Source organism: Dermacentor silvarum, chromosome 1, assembly GCF_013339745.2.
Source record: "Dermacentor silvarum isolate Dsil-2018 chromosome 1, BIME_Dsil_1.4, whole genome shotgun sequence".
Taxonomy (NCBI): Eukaryota; Metazoa; Arthropoda; class Arachnida; order Ixodida; family Ixodidae; genus Dermacentor; species Dermacentor silvarum.
This window is the reverse complement of record NC_051154.1, coordinates 2,872,688-2,888,298: the sequence shown is the minus strand read 5'-3', so window position 1 is coordinate 2,888,298 and position 15,611 is coordinate 2,872,688.

Below are 15,611 nucleotides of genomic sequence, written 5' to 3'. Positions count from 1 at the left end.
CGGCGACCACGAATTCCGCTCATACGTCTCCCTTTGGAGTACACTCGGTGGCGCCCAGTGGCACACCGATCGAGCACACACCTGTTGTATCAACACTGGCTGCTTCTCAATTGAACAGCCAAAACCAGTGGTATGCCGCGGCCCCCTGTGGGGAACCTTCAATCACGGCGACCACGAATTCCGCTCATACGTCTCCCTTTGGAGTACACTCGGTGGCGCCCAGTGGCACACCGATCGAGCACACACCAGTTGTATCGACACTGGCTGCTTCTCAATTGAACAGCCAAAACCAGTGGTATGCCGCGGCCCCCTGTGGGGAACCTTCAATCACGGCGACCACGAATTCCGCTCATACGTCTCCCTTTGGAGTACACTCGGTGGCGCCCAGTGGCACACCGATCGAGCACACACCTGTTGTATCAACACTGGCTGCTTCTCAATTGAACAGCCAAAACCAGTGGTATGCCGCGGCCCCCTGTGGGGAATCTTCAATCACGGCGACCACGAATTCCGCTCATACGTCTCCCTTTGGAGTACACTCGGTGGCGCCCAGTGGCACACCGATCGAGCACACACCTGTTGTATCAACACTGGCTGCTTCTCAATTGAACAGCCAAAACCAGTGGTATGCCGCGGCCCCCTGTGGGGAACCTTCAATCACGGCGACCACGAATTCCGCTCATACGTCTCCCTTTGGAGTACACTCGGTGGCGCCCAGTGGCACACCGATCGAGCACACACCTGTTGTATCGACACTGGCTGCTTCTCAATTGAACAGCCAAAACCAGTGGTATGCCGCGGCCCCCTGTGGGGAACCTTCAATCACGGCGACCACGAATTCCGCTCATACGTCTCCCTTTGGAGTACACTCGGTGGCGCCCAGTGGCACACCGATCGAGCACACACCTGTTGTATCGACACTGGCTGCTTCTCAATTGAACAGCCAAAACCAGTGGTATGCCGCGGCCCCCTGTGGGGAACCTTCAATCACGGCGACCACGAATTCCGCTCATACGTCTCCCTTTGGAGTACACTCGGTGGCGCCCAGTGGCACACCGATCGAGCACACACCTGTTGTATCAACACTGGCTGCTTCTCAATTGAACAGCCAAAACCAGTGGTATGCCGCGGCCCCCTGTGGGGAATCTTCAATCACGGCGACCACGAATTCCGCTCATACGTCTCCCTTTGGAGTACACTCGGTGGCGCCCAGTGGCACACCGATCGAGCACACACCTGTTGTATCAACACTGGCTGCTTCTCAATTGAACAGCCAAAACCAGTGGTATGCCGCGGCCCCCTGTGGGGAATCTTCAATCACGGCGACCACGAATTCCGCTCATACGTCTCCCTTTGGAGTACACTCGGTGGCGCCCAGTGGCACACCGATCGAGCACACACCTGTTGTATCGACACTGGCTGCTTCTCAATTGAACAGCCAAAACCAGTGGTATGCCGCGGCCCCCTGTGGGGAACCTTCAATCACGGCGACCACGAATTCGGCTCATACGTCTCCCTTTGGAGTACACTCGGTGGCGCCCAGTGGCACACCGATCGAGCACACACCTGTTGTATCGACACTGGCTGCTTCTCAATTGAACAGCCAAAACCAGTGGTATGCCGCGGCCCCCTGTGGGGAACCTTCAATCACGGCGACCACGAATTCCGCTCATACGTCTCCCTTTGGAGTACACTCGGTGGCGCCCAGTGGCACACCGATCGAGCACACACCTGTTGTATCAACACTGGCTGCTTCTCAATTGAACAGCCAAAACCAGTGGTATGCCGCGGCCCCCTGTGGGGAACCTTCAATCACGGCGACCACGAATTCCGCTCATACGTCTCCCTTTGGAGTACACTCGGTGGCGCCCAGTGGCACACCGATCGAGCACACACCTGTTGTATCGACACTGGCTGCTTCTCAATTGAACAGCCAAAACCAGTGGTATGCCGCGGCCCCCTGTGGGGAACCTTCAATCACGGCGACCACGAATTCCGCTCATACGTCTCCCTTTGGAGTACACTCGGTGGCGCCCAGTGGCACACCGATCGAGCACACACCTGTTGTATCGACACTGGCTGCTTCTCAATTGAACAGCCAAAACCAGTGGTATGCCGCGGCCCCCTGTGGGGAACCTTCAATCACGGCGACCATGAATTCCGCTCATACGTCTCCCTTTGGAGTACATTCGGTGGCGCCCAGTGGCACACCGATCGAGCACGCGCCTGTTTTGTCAACGCTGGCTGCAAGCGGCCTAAGCAATTCACGTATAGCTGCCTCAAGTGGCAGCTGTGAACGACAGCAGGCGCACCCCGCTAGGAGCCCTTTTTGCTCTGGGGACGGCGGCGCGCCGGCCGGTATCCCTGTGGAAACCGCGCCACTCATCGAGCTGGACGTCAGTTCATCCTTGCTCGATCGCGCCGCTAACGCGCCAACGGCTCCCTTTGGAGCAGGCGCACAGACGCTGTTGCATAACGCCGCCGAAATGATCCAGGCGCTCTCTGGGGCAGTTAAAACGCTGTCGGCTGTTCCGAAATGCGCTCACCCCGCTGTACGGTTGGCAGTCCCGACCTACAGCGGATACGGTGACCTGCTCAGTGCCAGGGACTACTGTTACTCCCTCGCACGCTACCAGAGAGCTCTGGGTTTGAACGATCAGGATGTACTCGGACGCGTCGTCCCTGTTGCACTCACTGACTCGGCGGCTAGGTGGTACAGGCTTTCCGGACACCGTGCAACAACCCTCGAGGAGTTCCGCGCGGCATTCCTGCGTGAATTCCTACCCGCTGACTACGAGAGTCGGATGCGGCGAGAGCTTGGGCTACGTACACAGGCTCCTGATGAGTCGCTTCAGGAGTACGTACGGGCGATGGAAGACCTTTTCTTAGTCGCCGAGCCCAATGCCTCGAACGAGGAACGCGTCGAACGGGTGATCAGGCAGGCACATCCGACCTTTTCGGCGTACCTGCGCGGCGGCCGCTTCCGAAATCTGGAGGAATTAGCCGCCGAGGCAAAGCGCATTCAAGGCGACATTATCGCCGCGCGCGCCTATCGCCCACCGCCGCCCGCCAGCGAGGCCCTTGAGCCGAGCTGCGCGTGGAGAGGGCCTGAGCCCTTTCCCCAACGGCAACAACCCGGCCAAGCTGCCTTTGTGGCTGCAAGCGGGTGTGTTTGGGAGCTGAGCGCGCGCGCTCTCGGCCCCTACACGCACGGGAGACGGGCAGCCTGTGCTGAGCCACCGACCGAAACGCATGCGCAGGGACGCTTTTCGACCCAGCGCATCGCGGAGGGAAACGCTCGTTATCGGCCCATTGGCCAAGCGGCGAGCCGACCCCGGCAGGGAGCTGAGGCTGCTCCGCCTCGGGAAAGATACCGCGACGGAGTACGCTGTTTTCGCTGCCAACAACGAGGGCACATTGCAAGGGATTGCACCGCGCCCCGGTCTCCTGTGAGGTCGGGAAACGGGATAGCAGGTCGCTCGTGAAGGCACGAGTGACCGAACCTTTGTTTGTTCCCTCGGCGTACCGAGCAGGTTGTGTTGCTGGTGCGCACGCGCCGTTTATTCCGGTGACCATTGCCGGCCGCGAATTTTCGGCGCTGCTGGACACGGGCGCAAGCGCTTCGTTGTTCGGCGAACAGGTTTTGTCCCACTTGCAAAAGCACGCAGTGCGCTTGCGGGACTGCCGAACGACATTCAATCTTGCGAAAGGCGTGGCCCATTCGGCTGGCGCCGCAAGGCTGACTGTCAGGTGGGGAGAGCGAATGAGACGCACGCGTTTCGTTCATCTCCCAGGGCTCAGTGTTCCTGTGATTCTCGGCCGGGACTTTCTCCTTAAAACTAGGATCGTTGTGGACATTGCGAATGGCGGCTATCGCGACGGTCAGTTCACGTCGCTAAAGCCGTTCATCAGCCCGCCGGCGTCCGATCTTGCCTGTGCAGATGGGGCGTCGGAATCGTGTCGCGCGCCGAGTTCGGGGGCAAGCCCCCGAGCTTCGCGCTCGCCCGCTCATGGTCCCCTTTGGGATCGAGAGGCACGGCACGAACCGTGTCGCGCGCAGAATTCGGGGGCAAGCCCCTGCGCTATGCGCTTGTCGACTCACAATCCCCAGTGGGATAGAGCGACACGGCACGAAGAGGCACCACATCCTCTGTCCGCCTGTGCGGCTCATTTGGATGATGCACAGAAGGCTCGTTTGTCGGCACTGTTACGCGACAACGCAGACCTTTTCACCGATCAACCGGGCTGTACCGATTTGGCGAGCCACGCGATCGAAACTGGTGACGCGCTTCCTTTGAAGTGTAACCCCAGGCCCGTCAGTCTTGCCAAGAGGCAGGTGATTGATGGTTTGCTGGACGAGATGCTATCGGCCGACATTATCCGCCGCTCGTACAGCGCCTGGGCGTCTCCAATTGTGTTGGTGCCTAAGAAAGATGGCAGTCATCGCCTGTGCGTAGACTACCGCCGTCTGAACGGAGTGACTCGTAAGGATGCCTATCCGCTTCCTACGATTAGCTCCATTGTAGGAACCCTGGGCAGTGCGAGGTACTTCACTACGTTGGATGCCTCGAAAGGGTACCTACAGGTCCGGATGGATGCGCGTGACCGGTCCAAGACCGCGTTCACGTCCCACAGAGGGTTGTTTGAGTTTACTCGTATGCCCTTTGGTCTATGCAACGGTCCTGCGACCTTTCAGAGACTGATGGACCGCGTCCTCGGGGAAGCAAAGTGGTCATACTGCATGTGCTACCTCGACGACATCGTGATTTATTCACGAACCTTCGAAGAACACTTGGCCCATGTTGCCGATGTGCTCGAGAGGGTGCGGGCCGCCGGGATGACTTTGAATCCTGCGAAAGCCCAACTAGCGCAAACCCGAGTTCAGTTACTGGGGTTTACGCTGGGCGAAGGCTCCATTGAGCCGGATCGGGAGAAACTTCGGGCAATCCTCGATTTCCCCGCGCCCAAGGACGTACGTGGCCTTCGCCGCTTTTTGGGAATGGCCAACTTTTACCGGTCGTTCATCCCGTCCTGTGCCCGAGTGCAGGCGCCCTTGAGCAAGCTCTTGGGTAAGTCGGCCGAGTGGCAATGGGGACCTGAGCAGCAGCAGACTTTTCGCCAACTGTCTAGCGCCATTGCGGAGACAGCGCAGCTCAGACTCCCCGACCTGACCAGACCGTTCGTTGTCCAGACCGACGCGAGCGATCTGGGTTTAGGAGCAGTCCTCCTACAGGAATACGATGGCGTGTTGCAGCCGCTGGCCTTTGCCAGCCGCTCCTTGATACCGGCTGAGAGGAATTATTCCGTGACGGAGAAGGAGTGCCTCGCTATCGTGTTTGCACTACGTAAATTCGATGTCTACCTTGATGGTACGAAATTCGTAGTGCAAACGGACCACAGTGCGCTAAGCTGGCTGATGCGGCTCCGGGAGCCTGCGGGCCGGCTGGCGCGCTGGGCTCTCCTGATACAGCATTATGACTTTTCTGTGCAGTATCGAAAGGGGAGCACTAACGTGGTAGCTGACGCGCTATCTCGTGCCCCATTGTCCACCCAGAGCTTTTCTCCAGGTGCAACTGCCGGTGCCTTAGCGCCAGCTAGCGTCGGGGGCGAAACGAGCGGGGAGAGAGGCGAGTCCGCAAGCGGGCAAACCTGTTTCTCCGCGCTCCAGGCAAGCAGCGCGCCGGAAAGCGTGCGTGCGGGGGAGCTTCACGAAAGCGAACCCATGACGCCGATGGCTGCAGTCCTGAGTGGGGACGAGACCAACCTCCCCTTTGGGAGAATTGGAATCGCTTTCAGCAGGCAAGAGCTACTGAAGGCCCAGCAAATTGATCCGTTTTGTCGCGGAGTGAGCGACGGTCTCAGGGAGACGGAGCGCCGAGACGCTGCTGGTAGTGCGGCGGGCGCAGGGGGGCCGGAAACAGCGTGTGTCGCTGAGTCCCCCGCGGATTTATATTTGCTGGATCATGATGGGCTTCTGCTGAAATACATAGCCACCGATGATGACGCTGTGGACCCGTTTAAGGTGGTTATCCCCAAAAGTCTGAGAAGCGCACTGTTGCGATGTTCTCATGACGAACCCTTGGCCGGTCATTTGAGTGGCTCTAAAGTTTTTGCGAAACTAAGCCAAACTGTGACCTGGCCTGGTATAAAGCGTGACATTTTTCGCTATTGCCGTTCCTGCCATGTCTGTCAAATGGTGAAATTAAGGGGTGGCAAGCCGCCCCTGGCTGATGAAACCAATCGGCAGTGAGCGTCCGTGGCAAGTGGCCACCTGCGATCTTATGGGGCCTTTCCCCAGGAGTAAGCAGGGGTTCACACACCTGATGGTAGTCGTTGATCATTTTTCTAAATGGGTGGAACTGTTTCCGCTTCGTAAAGTGACAGCGCGAGCGGTGCTGGAAAGGCTACAGGAAGTGTTTTGTCGGTTCGGCTTTCCGAAAAGACTGATTACGGACAATGCGTCCTATTTCACCGCTCGAGTGTTTGGTGCTACGTGCCGTTCCCTGGGAATTAATCACTGCACCACTTCGCCCTACCATCCCCAGTCCCATTTGACGGAGAGACTCAATAGAACTCTTAAACCAATGTTAGCGGCCTTTGCCGAACGTCAAAAGGATTGGGCAGACCACTTGAGTGAGCTCGCGTTCGCAGTCCGAACCTCCGAGAATCGCTCAACTGGTTTCTCTCCCGCCTTTCTCAATTTTGGAAGGGAGTTGGCTAATCCGGTGACCAGTGTCATGCAATGCCAGCTCGGGGACGAGGAAGCGCCGGCAGACTGTTCTGCTTACGCTTCAGCACTTCGGGACAGGCTTTGTCGGGCTCTCTGCAGAGCAAGGCAGAGTTTAGCGTCGGCCAGGGCCCAGCAGAAGGCTCAATACGACCGGAAGCATCGCCATCTTTCATTTAAGGTAGGTGATCTCGTCCTGAAGCGCAACCACGCTCTTAGCGATGCGACCAAAGGGTTCTCAGCCTCGCTCGCTCCTAAGTGGCTTGGTCCGTACCGAGTGGAGAAAGTTTGGTCTTCACTCGCGTACTTGCTGAAGGATCCCTCTTCGGGAAAACTCAGCCGTGCCCATATCGCCGACCTGAAGGCCTTTGCGTCACGGTCCGACGAGCTCGCGCCAGTGCCCAGTGGCATTGCGCGCAAGCAACGGGGCACACCCGGAGCAACGGACCGCATTCGGACCACGCACCGGTACAATCTGAGGAAGCGGTCACCTGTGTGATTTCGCGCCGGACGACGGACTTTTCCGCAACCGAAGGCCCTCAGTAAAATGCGTAGCCTCAGTGGGCTAGCTTCTTTACGGCCAGTGCACGAAAATAAGCTAGCCCCAGCCCAGCGTATTGCAAGTGTGTTTATGTAGTGTTTTAACAGTGTGCATTTTTTTCCCATTTTTTTTAAGTACGCACGCTGAGTGTATTTATGCTTTTTTCTTTTTGAAAGTGTGTTTAATTTTCGCGTGTACAGCCTTATAGTTTAATTCATTACGTGTTTTTTTTTCTTGTACGTAGACGGTGAAGATCTTTGTTTTTCTTGTTCTTTTCTTTTTCCCTTTTTTTTTTCACTTTGCCGAGAAGGGGGTTGTTGATTTGCGCGGTCGTCAGGCACGGTGGTGGACAATGGTCCCATTGACTCGTCGGTGTGAGGGGGACGAAGGACGCTTTGCGCCTTCTATGGCGAGGCGCGTTGTGTACGGCGATGAGCATGGCGGTGTTTGGGAGTGTTGCGCAGCCATGGTGAAAACCTCAAGGAGTGTGTGCGTGCGTGTGTGTGTGCGCGTGCGTGGTGCCTGTTGCTCTTCGAAGCAACCAGAAGTCGCATCAACTGCAGCATCGGATCGTCGTGGACACTGAAGGTGGACGGGGTCACTGACCCTCTGACGACAGACCGAGAGCCCGGCTCTCTGCAGTCGCCGCCGCCGTGCGAACGCCTTGCAGCCACGGTTGTGGCTGCCCCTTTTCATCTTGGCTCCGGCGGCGTGGCCAGCTGACCCGGCAGTATCCTGCCCCATCCGGCTGGAGTTCGGGACCGCCACCACCACGAAAACAACTCCGATCTACCAACGGTGAGCCCGTTCCTGCAATCAAGGCTGCCCTCGAGACTCCTACGTCTTCGGCCACCGCCCCTAGCCACAGAACTTTACGCGCCGTTTCCCCTTCGCACCTTGGACACTGTCCCGCGCGAGCGGCCGACTATTTTTGTTAATATTTCTCCCCCCTCTCGCGGCATTTTTTTTTGTATTATAGAGCGTAGCAGTCGAAGTTTTTTTATTTTTCCACGATCGTTGTATATAATTATTATTATTGTAGTGCATGAAAGTGTTTTTTATATATATATATCTCGGAACGCAGTGTGTTAAGAGTACTTGCTGGGCTGAGGTTAGCATTTAGCTTGTGCATGAAAGACTCAATTGTCTTTGATGCATAAGCCCCTACTAGCTGTTTCGCCAGGCTGGTAGGGGGGCATTTAAGGAGAGGAGGATGTGGGGATTGAGGGTTGCGCCGGCAATCGGGCTTCACTGCTCTGCCATCCCTCGCCATCGTTCCCCGCTGGCCTCCTTCTCCGCCCGCGCCGCCTAACCGGTTCCCGCGGTGGCGCTGCGCACGCGGCGGTTGGCGGTGGGGGCGGAGCGCTGACGTCACTACGCGGCCGGTTGTCGGCCGCTAGCGGGGAAGCGTGGACTTCTCTCCGGGACCAGCGCACGGTACGTTCATGCTTTCCTCTCGTCCGCCGACACCTTTGTGACTAGGACTGAGCTCGCGCACGGTGCCTTTGCCCGTGCGGGGAGCGCGTACTTTGTGCTGATCCTTTCCCGACGCTAAGCCGACGAGCGGTGCCATTAGTGCTCGCGCGAGGTCGTACCCCGCCGAGCCGCACTTGCCGAAAGCCTAAGCCGAAGGATACTGCCCGTGCTCTCGCGAGTTGACCCATTGGTTATCGCCAGAGCAAGTAGCATAGCCGCCGGGACTTTTCCTAGCGGCGTGTCCCAGCTTGAGCCTGTGCTCTCGCCGCGACGTGCTATAGGCGCCTGTTATTGTATTTTCGCCCTGGTGCGGGACCCCTTTGGCTCCCCTCCGTGCGGGCGTTTGTGCAGTGCTGGTGCCGACGGTTTCAGTAAACGGTTTCCGTCAACTCAGGGCTTTACTGTGTGTTTTTGCGTGCGTCGCTCGGTAGCCCCTTGCGGCCTCTGAGCTCGCGCGCGAGCGGTGCTGGAGGCGACGGCTGACGCGGCCCTGTGGCTCGCTAAGCTCGAACCCGCGGTGGTTGGTCTCCTGTGAGACACCAAGAACCCACAAGTCACAAAAGAGAGCACATATAAAAAGCAGGAGTTCTGCAAAATATACATTAGAAATGTTAAGATACAACGGAATGTACAAATGATAAAGGCACAGCATGATAAAGGGCAAAAAAGTGTCAATAGTCGCAGTTCTCCCAAAGCAGTCCTCACATCCACGTCCTGCGCAAAAACGGCCAGGAGATGTTGTGCTCCTTTTTCTCGATCATCTTGCAATGATGGCATTGCGGATGGTACAATTGCAGAAAAGTCCTGTAAGATTGCCCTGTGCTTTTCGAACCATTGGTGTAACTGTGCTAATACGTAGCCCATGAATGGAGTGAACACAGTTCTCCGGAAATAATCCTCAGCATTTCCTGCTGCAACGCTCCTGCTGTCGAACGCCGGCTCGTCGGCGGGTGACTTCCACAACCAGTTTTTTGCCAGTTCATGTACTTGTGCAAAGATTTTTGAGAATGAAGCAGTCGCATTGTTGCGGTCATTTTCGATCGCCTGCTGTACCACACCTACGTCATAAATGGCGGCGCTCATGTCGACGTTCCTCGTCTGCAGCAGATTACAGAGGCAGAGTGACCGCTAACACATGCTCCGCCACATGCAGGTTCACAAGGAATGCCGTTGACAAAAGTGTCAACGCTAGACTATTTGCCTGAACTGGACTTTCGCCAATGCCGTTTAATTTTATCTGCTCTGGTGCCGCGATCACCGGTTCAAACAGATTCACAAATGAAAGAACTGCATCATCCTTTTCCACCCAGCGCCTTTCACATAATCCCCTAAGTCGCTGCCTTGTGGACTCAGGAAACTTCAAACTTATCACTGCTCGTAAAAAATGTGAGCGGCTAGGAAATTTCCGGAAAAAGTTCGACGTTGCCTTTATGGTTCCAAAACAGTTTCGGATATCTGTGATGGAGCACGCCGCACAGCGAACTAGGTTGAGGGAGTGGCTGGCGCAATGTGTGTATTCGCAACTCCAGCAATCCATGCGACACCTAGCGGCAGTAGGTAGAAACGCCATACGGAGGTCCAGTCGCCATGTGCCCCGTAGAGGCTGCTGTCCCGGACGGAAGAATGGAGCCGCTTGCGAAAAAAGCGAACGGCCAAGCAGTTCTGCTGTGTTCCTCAGTGCGTGTCAGCGAGGTGGAAGGACACCAATATGTCTTTTCACGCATTTCCCTCCGAGTCGAAAGACCGAAGCCGCAGAGCCAGGTGGATCGCTGTCACAAAAGAGCGCGAAATCCAAGCGCGCGCCGAGTGTCGCGCAAGCCAGCGAAAGAACACGCCGGCCCCGCGGCAACTTCAACAGAGGGGGAGAGCGCATACGCCTCAAGCAACAATGCTAACAACGGCGCCGAAAGGTCTGGAAGAGACTCGACGGAGCGACGTTAACCAGAGAGAGAGAGAGAGAGAGAGGACACGCGCGCGCCGAGACACCTTCTCACCCGGCGAGTCGAGAGAGATAACTACAGCGTGAGCGCGCGCGCCAACAGCATGAGTCATCACCACCCCCCTCGACAACACCCAGACAGCGGTCGAAGGTACGAGAAAAGACGCGAAGCTTCCCAAGCTTTGGCCATGCTACGTGATCATGACTCCGATAGGAATGTTCGAGAACGCCTGTGGAAGCTATATAACCGCCGTGCGAGAATTGTTTAGTGGAATCCAGGAATCCAGGAATTCAGGGAATTCAGGAGTTCGAGAGCTGAGTCCACACCGGTGAAGTGATGTAACGTGAAGACCGAGCGTCTGCGGAAGAAGGGGATTCCCCGGCAAGCTAGTCGACGAGTTCATCGAGCGTGTGCATTTCCGGAAGAAGTTCTTTCTTCGAGATTTGCCGCCAAGTTACGCCGAGATCGTCTGACTTCAAGACCAACACGGTGAATACGATTGGACACTTAGTGTTCCTATTTATTTTGTACTTTACGTGTTGGACTCTTAGTGCTTGTCGTGAATTATTTTCTTGTGTTGGTTAATACCCATCTGATTTGTATTGTGTTGTGTCTAGCCTAATTGTGCAAGGGTGTGTGTAACTGCCTTGTGTGAAGAATATATTTTGTTGTGTTTTGACAACTCTGGGCTCTGACTCGGTCTTTGGACAGCAACCGGCGTTCGCTGGCGCACCAGAGGGCCCATTCTTAATTGTCCTTGCTTTCGTGGGATTATTTTCGGAAGCTGATAAGTCGGCTTTGGAATTTAGTCCGGCGTCTGCGCCTCGTTCACGGGGTCTGTGACAATCGCTAAGCTCCGCATCGGCAAGGCTGTGACGCTGACAGTGGCTGTCTGCTCACGGCATTTTGCACGGGATCATTTCTCCTTTCCAGGTGAGTCACTGTTGAGAACTTGTGAACTCGAACCTAATACATGACCATTGTACATGGTCATTATACATGTCGCTGCGGCAACTTAAGTATGTAAACACGTTTCACATTGCGAGGACTTGCGATTGGGCTGTGCATTATTTGCGGCATATGGTAGCCGCAACGCGAAATTCGAGCACAGGTTCGACCTCTCACAGCGCTTTTGTGCGGGGAACTTCTCTGCACTCGTTGACTACACGTGGCTGTGGGTGAACACGGCTCAGCGTGGCCGCGCTCTGCGGAGCGCCAGTCGCGCATCGAAGGGAAGCGGCGCACACGGACCGAGGGGAGATGCTTCGCGTCGTCTACTACATCGAGGGAGCGCGCCGCTCTTGCTTTGCTGTGAAGTACACTTCACTAAACACAGGCGACCGAGCAGCCGAGGCGGCGTCGTCAAGGGAAAGCGCGTTTCACTAACTAAAGATTTTTCCGGCTGATTTTGCCTACAGCTTGTGAACAGCCTGCTCAATCAATATACATACTGTACACAGAAACAAGCTTCTCAGCGCATAAACGACTTGGCATTTTTAAAAAATATTTGATGAGGGTAAAAGAACAGTTATTTTTGGCGCGCTCTTTTTAGGCTGGTGCCATCTTTATTTTACTGCTACAGCTGTTGGTGCAGTACATCCGGAAAAACAAATCAGGCGCACTTTTCATGTGTCTTTCGCTTTAACGAACGACCCCGGAATTTTTCACTTATGAGCGACCAGCCACTTAGTTGAGCAGTCATTGGCAGTAGCGTATCAGCATCGTAAGCTGATAAGAGAGGTTAGCATGACCCAAGCAAAAAAATTAGCTCGGCGGTAGATCGGACTGACGCCCATGGTCAGTTAAAAGTAAACCGCCCGATCTGGGTCGGGTCGGGCTTGGCTTTTGTAAATGGCCAGCCAGTTGGCCGACCACCAGGCCGGCGACTTCCTCACGATGGCAACAGCATTGCTTGTCCGCGGCCAGCATTCATTTGCCGGTAATCATATTTTGGTTTTACCGACTCAGCCTAGCCACCCCCCTTCCCTCCTCGAAAAAAGAAAAGTCGCAGTTTCGCCCGAAAGGCGAAGCATCAGTTGCGATAGCAAATTAGTAGAGAACTATTCGGAGTAGGGATAGTAGTTTTATCGGTTGCATAAACTTATACACATTGGCTTACTAACTGAATTAACAATCGTGGTGTCAGCGCGCACAAGCAAACATGAATAGATCACACTCAATGACCGGAGCCAAAGACTGTCAAAACGCTGGCAGCAAGCGCAGGTTCGCGCGGTCTATCGCTTCAACGGAAACTGAGCGGCGAATGCACAGCGCATGCAAAGGTCAGAGCCGTGTGGAGATAAGAGACGGTGCGGGCGACCGCCACTGCCGGGCAAAGTACAAACGCAGTTGTTGGCAGAGTAGAATGGCAGAGTAGAATGCAGAGTAGAAAGTAGAGTGTTGGCAGAGTAGAAGCTGCCCACCCTCCCTCCCGCACTGCCTTCCCGCTTCCTTGCTTTCGCGTGGGAGATTGAGTGGCCAGTTCTCCTTGCGCCCGGTTGCAAGATAAGCATTTGGTGCCGCAGCACAGCGTCGCCCCCCCCCCCTCCCTCGCTCCCACGGCCTTTCGCGCGACGGTCGCGTTTGCTTTCCGCCGTGCGTTTGATCTCCGTGATAGCGCGCGGGGGAATGCGGTGCGCGGCGACGATTATATCGCCCTTGGACTTTATACGGAACCTCACGGCGACGGCAGAAATCCGGTTGAAGTTTCCATATAATTGCTATCGCAATAAAAAGATAAATCAATTCATCATACTCCCCAAATTTACCCGGTGCCTACCTCTAGGCGTAGTGCAAACGCCATGAGTCGCTCCGGGACGTATACCCCACAAAATTATTAAATGTTAGTGCGAATATGCATATGACCTTTTCCGACGAAATGAACTAGAAGCAACTAACGACTTAATTACCCGGCAAAGCATACTGTAAGCTACCAAACATACATGTCGATTATAGATTTTCTACTCCAACCACCTATTGATAATGGAAACAACCAGCATTTTCATGCTGCGTGCATTAACTCTAAGAATATAAAAAAAGGAAAAAGAAGCGTCCGCGTCACCTACTTTACATCAGCTTATCAATGTTATGAAATGATTTATCGATGATTCCTCTAAATGAGAATTCCTGCGTCGTGTATGCGACAATGTACCGGCACTGCTTGCGCAATTTTACATAAAGTGTGACAAGAAAAAAATTACTGCATATTTTATTGAATGTAGCAAATGAAATTGGGGCGTAAAATTACTGCCAAATCAGTTGCTATATGAGACAGCAGTTTCGTGCATCACGTAAAGTGATCCACGCACATCTGCGAGAGACGCGGCAATAAGAAATCCACGGAGCAGCGCATGCTCCTGAGTTACTGTACTCTTTTTGCCCTCCTTAATGGTAGAATCGATGAAAAAAATTAATTATGGGGTTTTACGTGCCAAAACTACGATCTGATTATGAGGCATGCCGTAGTGGGGGACTCGAGAAATATGGACCGCCTGAGGTTCTTTAACGTGCAGCTAAATCTAAGTACACGGGTGTTTTCGCATTTCGCCCCCATCGAAATGCGGCCGCCGTGGCCGGGATTCGATCCCGCGACCTCGTGCTCAGCAGCCGTGGTGCCACTGAGCAACCACGGCGGGTGGGGAAGAATCGACAAGCATGATCAAATATACATGCATGATTGAACAATCGCTCTCTAACTTTCTGTGAAGTTTATGGCGGGTGTTGGTCATTTTTTAAGTCAATTAACCAAATTTTATATAGCATCAAGAGAAGCGTGAAACGGCGCACTAGGCTCATCACGTCGTGAGCCCAATCATGAAAAGCGCTCCTAATGTGTTTCTCCGGCTGCACTGCATCAACAGCTGTGGCAGCCTAATAAAGAGCGCGCAAACAATACCTCTCTGTTCTTTTACCCTCCTCACTTAGAAAAAAAAACAAAAAACCATGCGAAGTCGTTTGTGCGCTGAGAAGCTTGTTTTTGCTTATGCATATTGACTAAACAGGTTGTTCACAAGCTGCAGGCAAAAGCAGCCGGAAAATGCTTCGATTAGTGAAACGCGCTTTCCCTGGACGCCGCCGCCTCGGATGCTCGGTCGCCTGTGTTTAGTGAAGTGTACTTGACAGCAAAGCAAGAGCGGCGCGCTCCCGCGATGTACCAGACGACGCGAAACACGAGTCGGTCCTTGGTGCTTCGATGCTTCGTCGAAGGTGCTTCGATGCGCGCCGGACGGACTGGCGCGCCGCAGAGCGCGGCCACGCTGAGCCGTGTTCCCCTTAAGAGTGGACGACCCTGTACGTGGCATGCTCAAATGCAATAAATCTCATGCGTGGCGCGGATGAATTTGCAGCGCAGACGCACTGCACACGGGCACTTCCCAGCGCGACTGATTACGAATTTGCCACTTGCGCTTGAGAATCGCTGACGCGCTCAAGAGTGCCCATATGACATTGGTATTTCGCACCGATGGCGAGCGTGTCACGTTCATTGCACAAGTTGGCTACTTACGCACCAGCTACAGGTCAATTTTACACGCGTTTGCAAGTTGCGAGAAAAATTTACGGCATCCGCCATCTACTGACGTGTCCCATATATATGTGCAGTATCAGTACCTAAACTAGCATTATCTGGATTATTATAAATAATCCCCAAGTCACTGGCAAAAATACTCGGGTCATGTGCTGGTGTTTGCAGCTGTGTAATTTGTGTTATGAGCAGCTTTCAACTACATTTTGCAGATGCTACCTTCGGTGTACAACGTTGAATAGCTCTGCACGCTCAAACCTGTGCTTCATTTGCTTGCAAATGCTTTTTTATAAATGTTGTGGCCTTGTTTCCGAGGTAAAAAAAAATTCTGGGTGCAGCACATATTGAGACACAATAAAGCATAAACAATACATTTATTTTTTCAGATGTTGCATGTCAAAGACG